The following is a 13,935-nucleotide window of genomic DNA, read 5'->3' on the forward strand; positions in this document are numbered from 1 at the left end:
CACACACACATATATTGATAATAACCTGGCATGAATTTTGTTGGAAATATTTTTAAAATAATTATATATTATATTTATTATTGATATTATTTTTTAGATTTATTGGAAATTTATGAGTTATTTTGAAAATAGAGAAAGTACAAAGAAATTATTCTGGCCTAGTGGCATTGGTGGCCTTAATTAATTGACCCAAAGGGCACGCCTCTTTGGTTTAGAAGCTAGATTACTTTGATAAAAAAGTACGTACTAAGAACCTTGTTTCTCCTAAATTTCTCTCCAAAACAAGCATGTTATAAAGGTGTACGGTACAGGACGCGACCTCACAGCCCACTGAGCACAGGATATTTTCGACAATATTTTACGAAATTATATTCTAAAAGAATAATAATATACTTTACTATCTTTTCACTATTATTTTATTATTATTTTTTTTGAAAAAAATTTCTTTTACTTATTTTTTTCTTCCCACCACCCTAGTGAAAAAGTTGATAACCTTTACTGATGACGTCTCCGTTTTGTTAGGTAACGAACACTCAATAATATAGGGCAATATCAATTCAAACGTGTCAAAATTTTAAATTAAACTAACTTATTTAGATAAAGGTTAGGTTGTTTCTCTCGTTTTGATCCTTAATAATTAATTAAAAATATATTCACACAATATAATTTATTTATTTTATGTAAATAAGTTAAATTAAAACATATATTTTATTTAATTTGATTAATATAATTTTATATAAAATTTAAAATTTATATTTATTAATAACTACAATATTTTAAAATATATATCAATATTTTCAAAATTTTAATATATAATAAAATTAAAATTATAAATAACATAATAACGAATATGAGTATAGATTTAAAATTATAATCCTCCATATCTTATGAAAAGTGTTCATAACCTCTAAAAATAAACAAAAATGTTAGGCCTACCTAAATATGAATCTTAATTAAATCTCGATTTTTTTTTTCGAAGTATTTTTTAAAAGTATATTTAAAAATATTAAAATAAATAAATAAAAATAATAATAATTTCTTTTACTCTTCTCGAGATTGAGTCTCGAGCACGGCTCAAAAATAAATCATACCTTTACTTTCAAAGTTAAGAAATAAATTGAGGTGACCCGAGTGCCGACGACAGCTACCTAGAAGCTAGATCCAGTGCCTTGACTGATGACTTCAAGGAAGAGCACTTTCAGTTTATCTATCATGTACTTTAAACTATATCATTAAAATTTAATTTTTTTATTTTAAATATTAATTTTTATAATATATTATATATCAACTTATTATTTTTTTTATATCATTTAAATATTATATTATTTAATAGTTTGTTTGAAAAAAAATACAAAGAGAAAGAAATTAGTTTGGGCAACAAAGTACATGAAAAGAGAATAAATAGATAAAATATTTTTACATTTGTATACGATTCATGCTATATGTAGCTGAATACTGTACCAAAATAGAAAATACATTTTCAAATACATGATCCGTCGGAAGTAAGTTTAAGTTATTTTTATTCAAATTTTACATAAAAATGAGTTTTATACAACCCATTGGGAGTGCTCTAAGTCTTCGTTTTGTTAAGTAACGGATACTCAATAATGCATAGCAATGTCATTTTAATCTTGTTAAAATTTTAAATTTAAGGTTTTGTTCATATTTTTATAAAGAAAACTGTTACATAAATAAAAAGATTATATAAAATAAATTTATAAATTGATGTGATTTTATAAAACCTATTTGATCTATTTTGTAATAAATGCAACTTTACAATCTGATATAGAAACTAATCAGTTTGTGAGTTTACTTGTGTCTAATCCCTTTATGGCTAAAATATTTTCTTTTTATAAAAATTTTTATCTCATTTCATTTAATTATTACAATATTTTTAAATTTTCACAAAAAATAAAATAAAAATTTTAATTTTTTCAAATTTTAAAATAAAAAATATTCTAATAATATTTTATTCAACTTTTATCTCAACTCATTTTATCTATGAAAACAAACGAGATATTAAATCCAACTTATTTAGATAAAAGTTATTTAGTATCACTCATTTTGATTCATATAATAATTAATTAAAAATATGTTAACATGACACGATTCATTCAAACTTACTTGTTTCATGTAAATGGGTTAAATTAAAACGTATAACTTATTTGATCTGATTAATATAATTTTATATAAAATTTAAAATCTATATTTATTAATGACCACAATATTTTTAAAAATATATATCAATATTTTTAAAATTTTAGCATATAATAAAATCAATATTAAAAACTATACAATAACAAATATGATCATAGGTCTAAAATTATAATCTCAACAATAAAAATAATAAAAATATAGGCATACTGAGAAATACCAATATTACAACTTACTAATAATAAAATTTTAATTTTGAAATAAATTATAAACTGTCAAAACATGTTGATTTCGTATTAAGCATATTGATCTATTATTGCCTCTATAATTTTGACCCGAATTCATTATCATCAAATTCAAATCATGTTGTCTATATTGCCCGTGACCTAACAGCATCAGTTTGTCTATATGCATGTATAAACTCATATTTTTTAGAGATCTAATTTACTATACAAATAAAACACCCACATTGACTTATGGTTGACCCAGCCCTCCTCGCTGCCAGCACTCGTTTCTCACCATCCATGTAAATCTAATCCTCTAAGAGTATTGGCAATGAGTTATTTATCTTTATCTTTATCTTTGAATTTAAAGAATATTTCCTTAAAATGATCTATATTGATTTATTCATATCTATAATTATAAATAACTATATATAGTGCTTATTTAAAAATGAAGACTTCATTTTTCTTCTTCAAATTATATTTTATTATTTTTTCTCTCTCATCCCAACTCTTTCTTCTCTCTTTTTCTCTCTTTTCTTTTTTCTCTTCTCTCTCTTTATTATTTTATTATTATTTGATCAAAAAATATATAATCCAATGTGAGAATTTTTCTTTATATTTAAAATCAATCTTCAAAAGATATAATTTTGAATATGAAAATAAAGAATCTATTAAATGCACTTAGCTGCTAAAAGAAAATATCTTAGTCAGGCTTAGACCAAGTCCAACCATTTAGTCATTTGGCAATACTTATTCAAAATCGATTTTAGTCAAACCAAAAGTTATAATTTCTTTAAATCATTCAGGGAAAGAGGGAGTTGGAGGTTGCAGTACACGCCTAGAGAGAGCAGTAAATTAATTAGCTCATCAAGTTGCCAAATTGGCATTACAATGTGACGATGGGGTGGTATGATTAGAAGAGGGACCTATGATTATTGATAGATATGTACAGTTTGATAAGCATTCTTAATGGATAATGAATTTGTTAAATGAAATGAAAAGAGGCTGTTTAAGAAAAAAAGAGACTATTTAGCTTACAAATAAAAAAAGGAAAATTCTCTCTCCTTAAAAGAATGAATTTATCTAATCATTTTCAATTGCTTTCCTTCTAACCTCCGCACTGTACGGTCAATAATAATATATTAGATAAAAATTACATAATTAATTTATAGAATGATTATATTAAAAAATATTATATATGCTAATTTGGTTCGTTTCAGTCTGATCCTGTTAAAAAATCACAGACCCCGACATCGGGCCAAAATGGCTTTTCAGTCCCACAAATGATGGACCGAAACTGACCAAAAGAATTATTCGGTTTGGTTTGGACCAAACCATTCAATCTGGTCAATTTTTCCTATCCAGACCAAAAATTCTTTAGCCCTAAATTTGAGTATAAGGAACGCAAATAGACAATAAATTGTTGAAATTTTCTAGCTTTGACCATTCTCCATGAATTTTTTGGTTCTCTATTCCTAATTGAAAAATGATTTAGAGATAAAAGAAAATCTTAAATACAAACTTATAAATTGACATGATTTGATCTAGTATATTAAATTATAAATTTATTTTTATTATAAATTATATTTAAAATATCACATGAACCTACACTAACTTATAAATTTATTTATTTTTTAGGTGTAACACTTTTCTTTCTAATTACTATATCATTTTGTTTGTAATCTTCAATCATCCGTGCAACGGAAGATGATATTAAGGCCCAGTTTAGATTGTGAGTTGAGATGAAAATTGAATAAAATATTATTAAAATATTATTTTTATTTTAAGATTTGAAAATGTTAAATTATTTATTATATTTTGCTTGAAAGTTTGGAAAAATTGTAATGATTAGATGAAATGAGATGAGAATAGACACTTTTTGAAAACTTTTTTTTTTCCTCTCAGTACCACTTTTAAAAGTCTTTCCAATTCTAGATAATGAAGAAGGAATTCGCATTGCCGCGGGCAGGGTTTCCACCTTTCACATTCTTAGAGACTTGCTGATGCCAGACATAATTTAGATTAATTATGGTGGCTAGTTCCAAGAGATGATTATCATAGAGAAGACAAGAGATTCACCAAAAAATACAGAGAAAATGACTCTAATATTCAATTTGAAATTATCAAAACTCAAGAATGTCGAAATTTGCCCACAGGTTGAAATAGCTGCAAAATCGAGAATATAAGAATTTATCAAAAATAGCAAAATTCTAATAAACACACCAAAAATAAATATATAATTAAAGAAGTAATTTGACAAAAATCTGGCAAAAATCGAGTTCAAAATCATTTTCTAAACAAGAAATGAAATCTTACCATAAAAGGCAAAAAAAAATCCAAAAATATAGATTCGAAGAAAAAAATTGCTGATTTTGACCTCGAAAATGATGCACATTGAGCATACCTAGAAGAACACCGCGTGCATGCCAAAAAGAGCTTTCCGAGTTGGAGTTATATGTGCAATGCCGATACTCGTAACCAAAGTTATGGCCAAAATCAAAGTTTTGAATACCGTTTCGATGGCCGTTTCTGTTAAGTCACTTAAACAAAATATTTTGATACATATACCGTTTTGGGATAGTTTATATATAATAAATTAATTATATATACACATTATATTTTAAAATAATATCAATGCAAGTTTTAAAAAGTTAAAACACATATTTACAAAACTCAATAATACTTCTAAGTTCTTAATCCAACTATTTAAAAAAATAATCACTAATCTTCTTTACAAAAAGGGGAGTAAGGATTTGATTTTTGGTCCTCAAGAAAAATGAGATTAAAAAAAGTTAAGAAAATAGACTTCAGATATGAGAATTAGAATTAGGGGTGAAAGTTTAAACCAGAAAATAGGAGAACCGGCCTATATTGGACCGGATTGGTCTAGTTGGTTTGGTTTTGAATTGGTCTAGTCTGGAATCGGTTCCTATATTTTAAAAACCAATTAAATCCGGTTCGAAATAAGTTCTTGGTTTTTTGGCACCGGACCAGTTTATAAAATATATAAAAATTAATTTTTAATATTATATTAAATATTTTATATATGTATATAAAATTTTGATATATAATATATAATTATATATGAAATAATTTTATATTATAATTTATAACATAAAATTTTAATATTAAATATATAGAATTTATATATATATAATATAATTACATTGACACTTGATTGAAATCGAAAAATCGGACCGAACTGGATCAGAACTAGTAAAACCGAAAGTACTGATTTAGGAGGGTAACGGGTCAGGAATCTGTTTTTGAAAATACAAAACTGGTGTATACTAATTTCGTCCCAAAATTTATACAAATCCGGACCAAATAGGACCAGTTGCACCCCTAATTAGAGTGAAAATTATGAAAAAAATTAGAAGTTTAACATTAACTATAAAAATTCACTAATTTATGCAGATAGACAGAAAACCGGCTGATATTGATCGAAACGCACTGGTATGGCCGATATTTGACCCGATATGAAACATATACATTTCCTGTATCGGTCACTATTCTGATAAAAGAAATAGCGGCCGTACAAGCCAATATGGCACAAAATTTAAAACTATGGCCAAAGTACTTACACGTACCCAAAACTGTCCCAAATCTCGGAAAGATCGCTGTTTCCTGCTGTATGTATGCCATATGCCGTCTCGAGGTAGTTCAGAGCCATCAATGTGTAATCTGACTACTCAGCATCATCTGACTAGGATCCTCCTGTATCACTTGTATCCATAGCAATTCAAAATTATGCAAGCATTAAAGCATACATTTGATACTAAAAGAGGAGAGAGAGATACGTAGGCTTCACTAAGAGAGAGAATGAGGGAACTGCAGGACGTGTTTGCCATATGGGACAAGCTCACGACCTTCTTGTCTAGGAAATCGAGGTCTTTTCATCCTCATCTTCTTTCAATTTTCCTCTTCCTCTGTATCTTTCTCTTTGTTATGCTATTTTCTCTGCTTTGCTGCCCTTTCATGTTTAGTTCATAACATCAACCAACATAAAGAATTAATAATAACAGCTTGGCAGGATGGAGCTTAAAGGCAGCATCGAGATTTTTAACAAATTGAGAACCATGACGGGGTGCCCCAAGTGCGGTATAAAATTGTTAGACCGGATTACATTTAGATTTTCTTTTTGCTCGTTCATCGAGCCATGTAAAAAGTCATATATTTGCTTAACACTGGTCATCGACAAATGCATACAAAATGTGGTAATATGTTACACGATCCGTTAATCCAATACGAACACGACACGATAATAGCGGGTTAGGGTTTAGTCTTAACGGGTTCAGGTCAAAATGGGTTGACCCGTTAAAACACGATTGCTTAACGGGTTGATAACAGGTCAACCCGTTTTGACCCGTTATGACACATTAAGAAAGTTAAAGTTACAATTATACCCTTCTACCCAAAAGTAAAATTGTTAGAATTTTAATTTCAATATTTTTATTGTTTAGATGGTAATTTTAGACTTGTAGTTAGTTTTATAATTTTTATAGATATTGTGATTTTAACATTTATAGCAAAATTATGTTAAATTTAATCAAGTCAAACAAGTTAATTTCAGACATATTCAATCAATTTACATAAATAGTTTGAAACGAGTTATATTGTTTCGTGTCAACCTATTTAGTAATATTCATTAATGAATCAAAATGGGTTGATACAACACTACACGTTATGTTAATAGGTCATGTTAGGATTTGAGATTTTGACACGATAAACTTAACGGGTCGGGTTAGAGTTTACTTATATAGTATTATATACATGCTTTGACATGATACGAACAAGATCCGTTAACACGATTTGATACTCTTACAAAATGTTGCCAATGCTATGCATGTGTCGACCATTATTATTGTTTTTTGTTTTTATTTTTCAGCTCTTAATTTTTAATTTTTGGATTTTTTTTAATTTTTTTTTTTTTTTTCATAGGTTTAGGGAGATACTGTGATGCGATGTCTCTAACAATATTTTATTAATGGAGTTTTTACCAGGAGATCAACATAATCAATCTTACAATCATGGGGATTAAAGTTCGGTTAAAAAATACAGAGCAATTTCATTTTGAGACAAACCATATGGACTAATCAAATAAAAAGGGTAAGAAAACCACGGTTGTACTTCAATCAAATAAATTGTTGAAACCATTGGTTTAAAATTAAAACATCGTCGTACCTTACAGAGATGTTAAAGCTTCAGAAGACCAACGTTTTGCATGTGGTAGCTAGGCATCCACGATTAGAGCATATTTTTCATAAATTCTTAGGCCAATCCGTTCTTTTTTGTTGTTTTCTTGTTAAGGTCCCATCTCATAATTTAACGTCTGGGATATTCAAGTAAGGCTATGTTAGCCTATTTTTCATAAACTCTTAGCGGGTTCGTTTAAACTCTTAGCGGGTTTCGTTTGTTTTTGCATATGAAATGAGATGATTTGACATAAAAGTTAAATAAAATATTATTAAAATATAATTATCAAGTCATTATCAGGATGTTCATATATTTCTTTAGGTGTTTAAGGAATGCTTGGATGCTTAAAATTTCTTAATTTTGTGAATATCAGTGAAATAGTTTGAGTGACAATATTTTATTAGTTTTAGAAAAATAAGATAAAAAGTTGAATAAAAATATTATAAAATTAAAAATTTATTTGCATATGATTTTTATTTTAAATTTTATAAAATTTATATTAATTTTTGTGTTTTGTTTTGAATCTTTTTAAAGTTGTATTGACTTTTGTGTTTAAATAATAATTTAGTAATAATTAAATAAATAATTTAAAAATTTGAAACTGAAAAAATGTTTTGTATTCAAATGATGATTGTAAATGAAATTACAAGAAGTTTTGAAAATTCTTATCTTAACGTAAACATCCCCTTAATCTATCATTAAATATAACATAAAAAACTCAAGATAATCGAAGTCGAAGTTTTTTTTTTACGTTGGAGAGAGAGGGAGATTGAAAATTTCACTGGAAGATACACAGAAATTTTAACAAATAATTCAATTTTTTAAAATTTTAAAATAAAAATAATATTAAAAAATTAATTATTTGAAAAGTTTCTTATCTATTTTTTTTTTTATTACAAAACCTTTGTTGAGGCTATAATCCCACTTATATGGATGCTAACTTGTTCACCCCATTACTGTACTACTGTAATATCAGTCAAAACTCTGACAATTAACTTGATTTTATTTATTAGAATTCCAGTAGCTGAACTCTCATTATATCATACGAAAATTCAAATTGTTTTCTTGTGGTTTACATACTCCAAAATAGATCATTTTGATCCTTGTGGAGGTATGGAAAACTTTTTCCCTCTGTTAATTTTTGAATTATTTTTCATTTAATTTATAATTTCATACATTAAGGAAGCATTAGGGATGCTGTGATGTGATGTCTCTAACAATTTATTAATGGAGTTTTTACAAAGAGATCAACATAATCAATCTAACAATCATGGGGACTAAAGTCAGATCAAAAAATGCAGAGCAATATTTTTCATTTTGAGACAAACCATATGGACTAATTCAATAAAAAATGGTATGAAAATAGTACAAGATATATATATATATATATTGATAATAAACTGGCATGAAATTTATTGGAAATATTTCAAAAATAATTATATATTATATTTATTATTGATATTATTTTTTAGATTTATTGAAAAGGTGGCATTGGTGCCATTAATTGACCCAAAGGGCACACCTGCTGGGATTTGAATGGTGCCAACCGTTTTGCAAAGGTGCGTCTACTTACTCAAAACCGATTTTAGTCCAACGAAAAGTTATAACTCGTCGATGTCCTTTAGTTATAAATAGACCATTTAACTTAAAAATTAAAAAATAAAAAATAAAAAAAATTCTCTCTATCCTAAAATGTATTTAAATACTCTTGTAACTATGTGGATAACATTGCTAGCTAGTAAAGATACTAATAACTTTATAAAGAAAGCGACATTATAACTCATTTTAAAATATATTATTTTCTATTAATATTAACTATTATGGTTTGAATTCTGAGTGTTTCATTTATTCGTATCTCATCATTATAATTTTTTTAAATTTTTACACAAAATATAATAAATAATTTAACTTTTTAAAATCTTAATTCAATTTTATCAAATCTTAAAATAATAATAATATTAAAAAAAATATCTTATTCAACTTTTAACTTTAATCTAAAACCAACTCATCTCTAAATCCAAACCAGCCGTTAATGTATTAAGCACATATATTCTGTCAATAAGTTGAATTAAATGCAGGTGAAAAAGATGAGGGAAGAATATGGAAAATTGAACAGGGTGGAGATGAGCAAATGGGAATGTTGTGAACTTCTCAATGAAGTTGTTGATGAGAGTGATCCGGACTTGGACGAGCCCCAAATCGAGCACCTGTTGCAAACGGCTGAAGCAATTAGAGAGGACTATCCCAATGAAGATTGGCTGCACCTAACTGGCCTTATTCATGGTAAAGGTAAACTCCTTTTTCTTTTTTCCCTGATTATGGCCGGGAAATTGATTGGAAGGTTGCCCCTTTCCTGATTAGACACTTGTATTTGTGTTACTCATAAAGTCATCATGCTAATGGATAGAATCTCAGCAAGTATTGTAAATTTTCCCATTTCATAATTAGCTGATATGGTTTCTATGATTTGTTTTAGACCTTGGGAAGGTGCTCCTTCTTCCTAGCTTTGGGGAATTTCCTCAATGGGCTGTTGTAGGTGAGTTACAGAAAATAAACGGTAGCATCTCCTTTTGCCTTTCTCATTGGTACATTTTCAAATTGCTGAATCATGAACCTTAATGCAGGTGACACATTCCCAGTTGGCTGTTCTTTTGATGAATCAATTGTCCATCACAGGGTAATTCTGTCCGCGAATTTTAAGCAATAAGAAACACATGATTGCAATGCATGTAGCTAGTGACCGAATGCTGTTGGTCAATCAAATCTAATCTAATATTAAAATTCCGACCACATCATTTCAAGGAAAATCCAGACTACAGAAATCCTGCTTACAACTCTAAATATGGAGTTTATTACGGGGCTGCGGACTCAACAACGTAATGATGTCCTGGGGACACGATGACTAAATGTATTTGGAACATCTTTTAAACCCTAAACAAATCATTTAAATTTCTTTAACTGCAACGAGAAAATCTACAACTTTGGAATGTCTTTTTCAGGTGGCAGAGGAGAATAAAACCACTCTACCTTCTGTAGCTATTTTTATCATCAGATATCATGTAGGAGAATTAATCTGGGATGATCCAATCACCCAAACAGTTCAAGAAACTCAAGAATGACCAAGAAAGTTCAAGAACACAAAATGAAGAGAAACTCAATCTTCTGTAAAAGTGAAGTGCGTAAAAAGCAATGCACAGAGTAGTCCAACTATACATACAAGGAATGAATACATGTGCAACACACGTGCAATAAAGTAAATTTACAATTAAAGGTTTGTAAGACTAACTATTTACAATAACTATTTAAATACTTCAATATTCTCCCTCAAGATGGACTGTAAATATCAAGAACTCTCATATTGGAAAGAAGATATAGAAACTGATTAAGAGACAAGGCTTTGGTGAATATATCTGTTAGCTGATGCTGAGAGCTAACATGTAGAGTTCTAAGCATACCAGATTGTATCTTCTCTCAAACCAAGTGACAGTCAATTTCTATGTACTTAGTTCTCTTGTAAAAAATAGGGTTTGCCGCTATGTGAATTACAAAATAACAAAGCTGAAAAATCATGAGTAATCCCAAAATCTTGAAGTAAATCAATTAACCAAGTTAATTCACAAACAGAGGAAGCCAAGGCTTTATATATAGCTTCAGCTGAAGATCTGAAAATAGTATTATGTTTCTTTGATTTCCAAGAAATCAAAGAATCACCCAAAAACACAAAAAATCCAATCACTGATTTTCTAGTGTTTGGACAAGTTGCCCAGTTAGAATTTGAAAAAGCCTTCAAGTGTAGAGAAGAAGAAGATTAAGCGTGTAAAAAAAACCCGGCAAACCAGCCTGGACCGAACTGGACCGGACCGGTTGTGCCGGTTTTGGACCGGTTCGGTCCGAAATCGGTTTCCATAAATGAAAAATCGGCCGAAACCGGTCCGGTTTCAGTTCCGGTTAGTTTTAGATCGGACCAAACCGGTACTATTTATATATTAATATTATATATAATATGTTTTATATTATAGATAATTTTTAATCATATAAAAAATAATCACATATATACTAATACTAATATTTCAATATAGACTATAGTTATACTCATACTAATATAGTTATACTAAATCATCAAAACTAATACTAATATATAACTATACTAATAATCTAATATTAATACTATTATATTGTCTAATATATTATATAGCTATAACTAATACTAATATATATATACTAATACTAATTGTCTAATATGGGATTATAGCAGATTTTTTTTTTACACTAGATTTTTTATTTTAGTTTTTTTTTATAGCAGTTTTTTATATAGCAGAATTTTATTTATATAACAGATTATTTTTATAAAGCATATTTTTTATATCAAAATTTTTTTACATAACAGATTTTTTTTTTTTTATAAAGTAAATTTTTTATAGCAGATTTTTTTTGTAAAGCAGATTTTTGTAAATGGTAATAGATTTTTAATAAAACAGAATTTTTTGAATCAGTTTTTTTTTTTAAACAGAATTTTTATGACAAATTTGTATTTTATTAAAATCGAAAAACCGGGCCAAACCGGACCGGAATACCGGTTTAGGAGAAAAATTAGTGCGTAATCGGTTTTGAAAAATGCAAAACCGGTACCTACCAATTCGGTCCTAGATTTTGTCCAAAACCGAACCGAACTAGACCGGTTACACCCCTAAAGAAGATGGCAGAAAAATTCCCTGACCAGGTGTACTTTTGATGTACTGCAAGACATGATGTGGAGCATCCAAGTGTGTTTGAGCAAGTTTATACATTAATTGACTTAAAGTTTGTACAGAATAAGCCAAATCTGGTCTTGTGATTGTCAAGTAGAGCAACCTCCTCACCAATCTTCTATAAACTGTGGGATCTTCCAAGAATGAAGAATCAGTTTTTGTCAATCGTAGGTTAGAACTCATTGGAACTTTGGCTGGTTTATAGCCAAGAAAACCAGAATCAACCAAAATTTTCAAGGTATAATGCCTTTGACAAAGTGAAATTCATTTAGAAGTTATGACCACTTATAAACTAAGAAAAAATTTAAAATCTCTAAGATCTTTAATCTAAAAGGCACTATGGAGAATGGATTTTATGTCTTGGATAGCTTTAAGATCATTGCTGGCCATAATTACATCATAAACATATACCAAGAGGGCAAGAAAAATAGAACCAGAAACTTTAATGAACAAAGAATAGTCGCATTTAGATTGTTTAAAACCATACTGTAAAAAGCAATTAGTGAGTTTACAATACCACTGCCTTTATGCCCGTTTTAAGCCATATAATGACTTAGTTAACTTGTATACCCGAGTCTCCCCTTTATTTCCATACCCTTGAGGTAGGGTCATATACACCTCATCCAAATCTCCATGCAAAAATGTATTATTTATGTGACGCCCCGACTCCCACATACGGAAATACGAGAATCATGACATCGGAATGCTGACAACATAGCTCACGCACCCCAACGATAAGTGCTCAAAGTGTGTGCAACAAGTAAAAAATGTAAAACAAAAATCACAGCGAATAATTAAAGGATAGTCAACTAAGTACCAGAATTTTCAATACATAGCTGCGAAATAAAATGCCTTTAAAAAATTTATGTAGTGATCCAATAAAAATATAATACAAATCAAAATATATATCAAAAGTGAGAAACAAATCCCAAGACACAAAAAGTGACCCCAGGTCACTCCTCCGACAAAGTTGAAACTCCACGCTCTGCGTCCTCTTCTGCATCAAAATTTATGATTTCATAAAATGGAACTGTAGGGTTTGAATACCACGTGATATTGTGAATCTCAGTAAATGACCAACCAAACAACCAACGAGATAAAAATACATTAATGTAACCAACATATATGTGTGCACATGTTGAAATATGCATGAGACTCAAAATCATTATTTTTTCAAAAATGAATATTTTTCCAACACATGCCAAAATTCTTATTTGGCCCAAAACCATTTTATTAAAATAAACTGTCATTTTTCCATAAAACGGCCCGAGTATAAAACCACAATTTTCTTATAAAATGATCCACATATCCATTTATAAAAAACTGTCAATTTTTCAGAAAATGACCTATTCTCCAATTATTCGTATGTATCATGATCTCCCCTAAGGACCATCTGCACACCTTGACTTCCTTCATCACACTCACGGTCGTTTCACACCACAGGTAATGACTGTGAGTGTGACTTTGTAAGGAGTGATGCTCAATTCCGCGCCCAGCGCTTTCATGACCAAGCATCCTCTAACCTCCGTCAGCAAGAGGGGACACAAAGTTGGCACTAAAACGTTATCATTCCGTCTAATACCGTTGTCACCTAACGACAACCCAAGGGACGT

General features: G+C 28.9%; 1 pseudogene; it reads left to right on the top strand.

Moving 5' to 3' along the window:
- The first annotated feature begins 9,646 nt into the window (after window positions 1–9,646).
- Window positions 9,647–10,693, top strand: LOC122300853 (annotated as a pseudogene).
- The last annotated feature ends 3,242 nt before the right edge of the window (window positions 10,694–13,935 follow it).

Source organism: Carya illinoinensis, chromosome 1, assembly GCF_018687715.1.
Source record: "Carya illinoinensis cultivar Pawnee chromosome 1, C.illinoinensisPawnee_v1, whole genome shotgun sequence".
In the NCBI taxonomy this organism is placed as follows: Eukaryota; Viridiplantae; Streptophyta; class Magnoliopsida; order Fagales; family Juglandaceae; genus Carya; species Carya illinoinensis.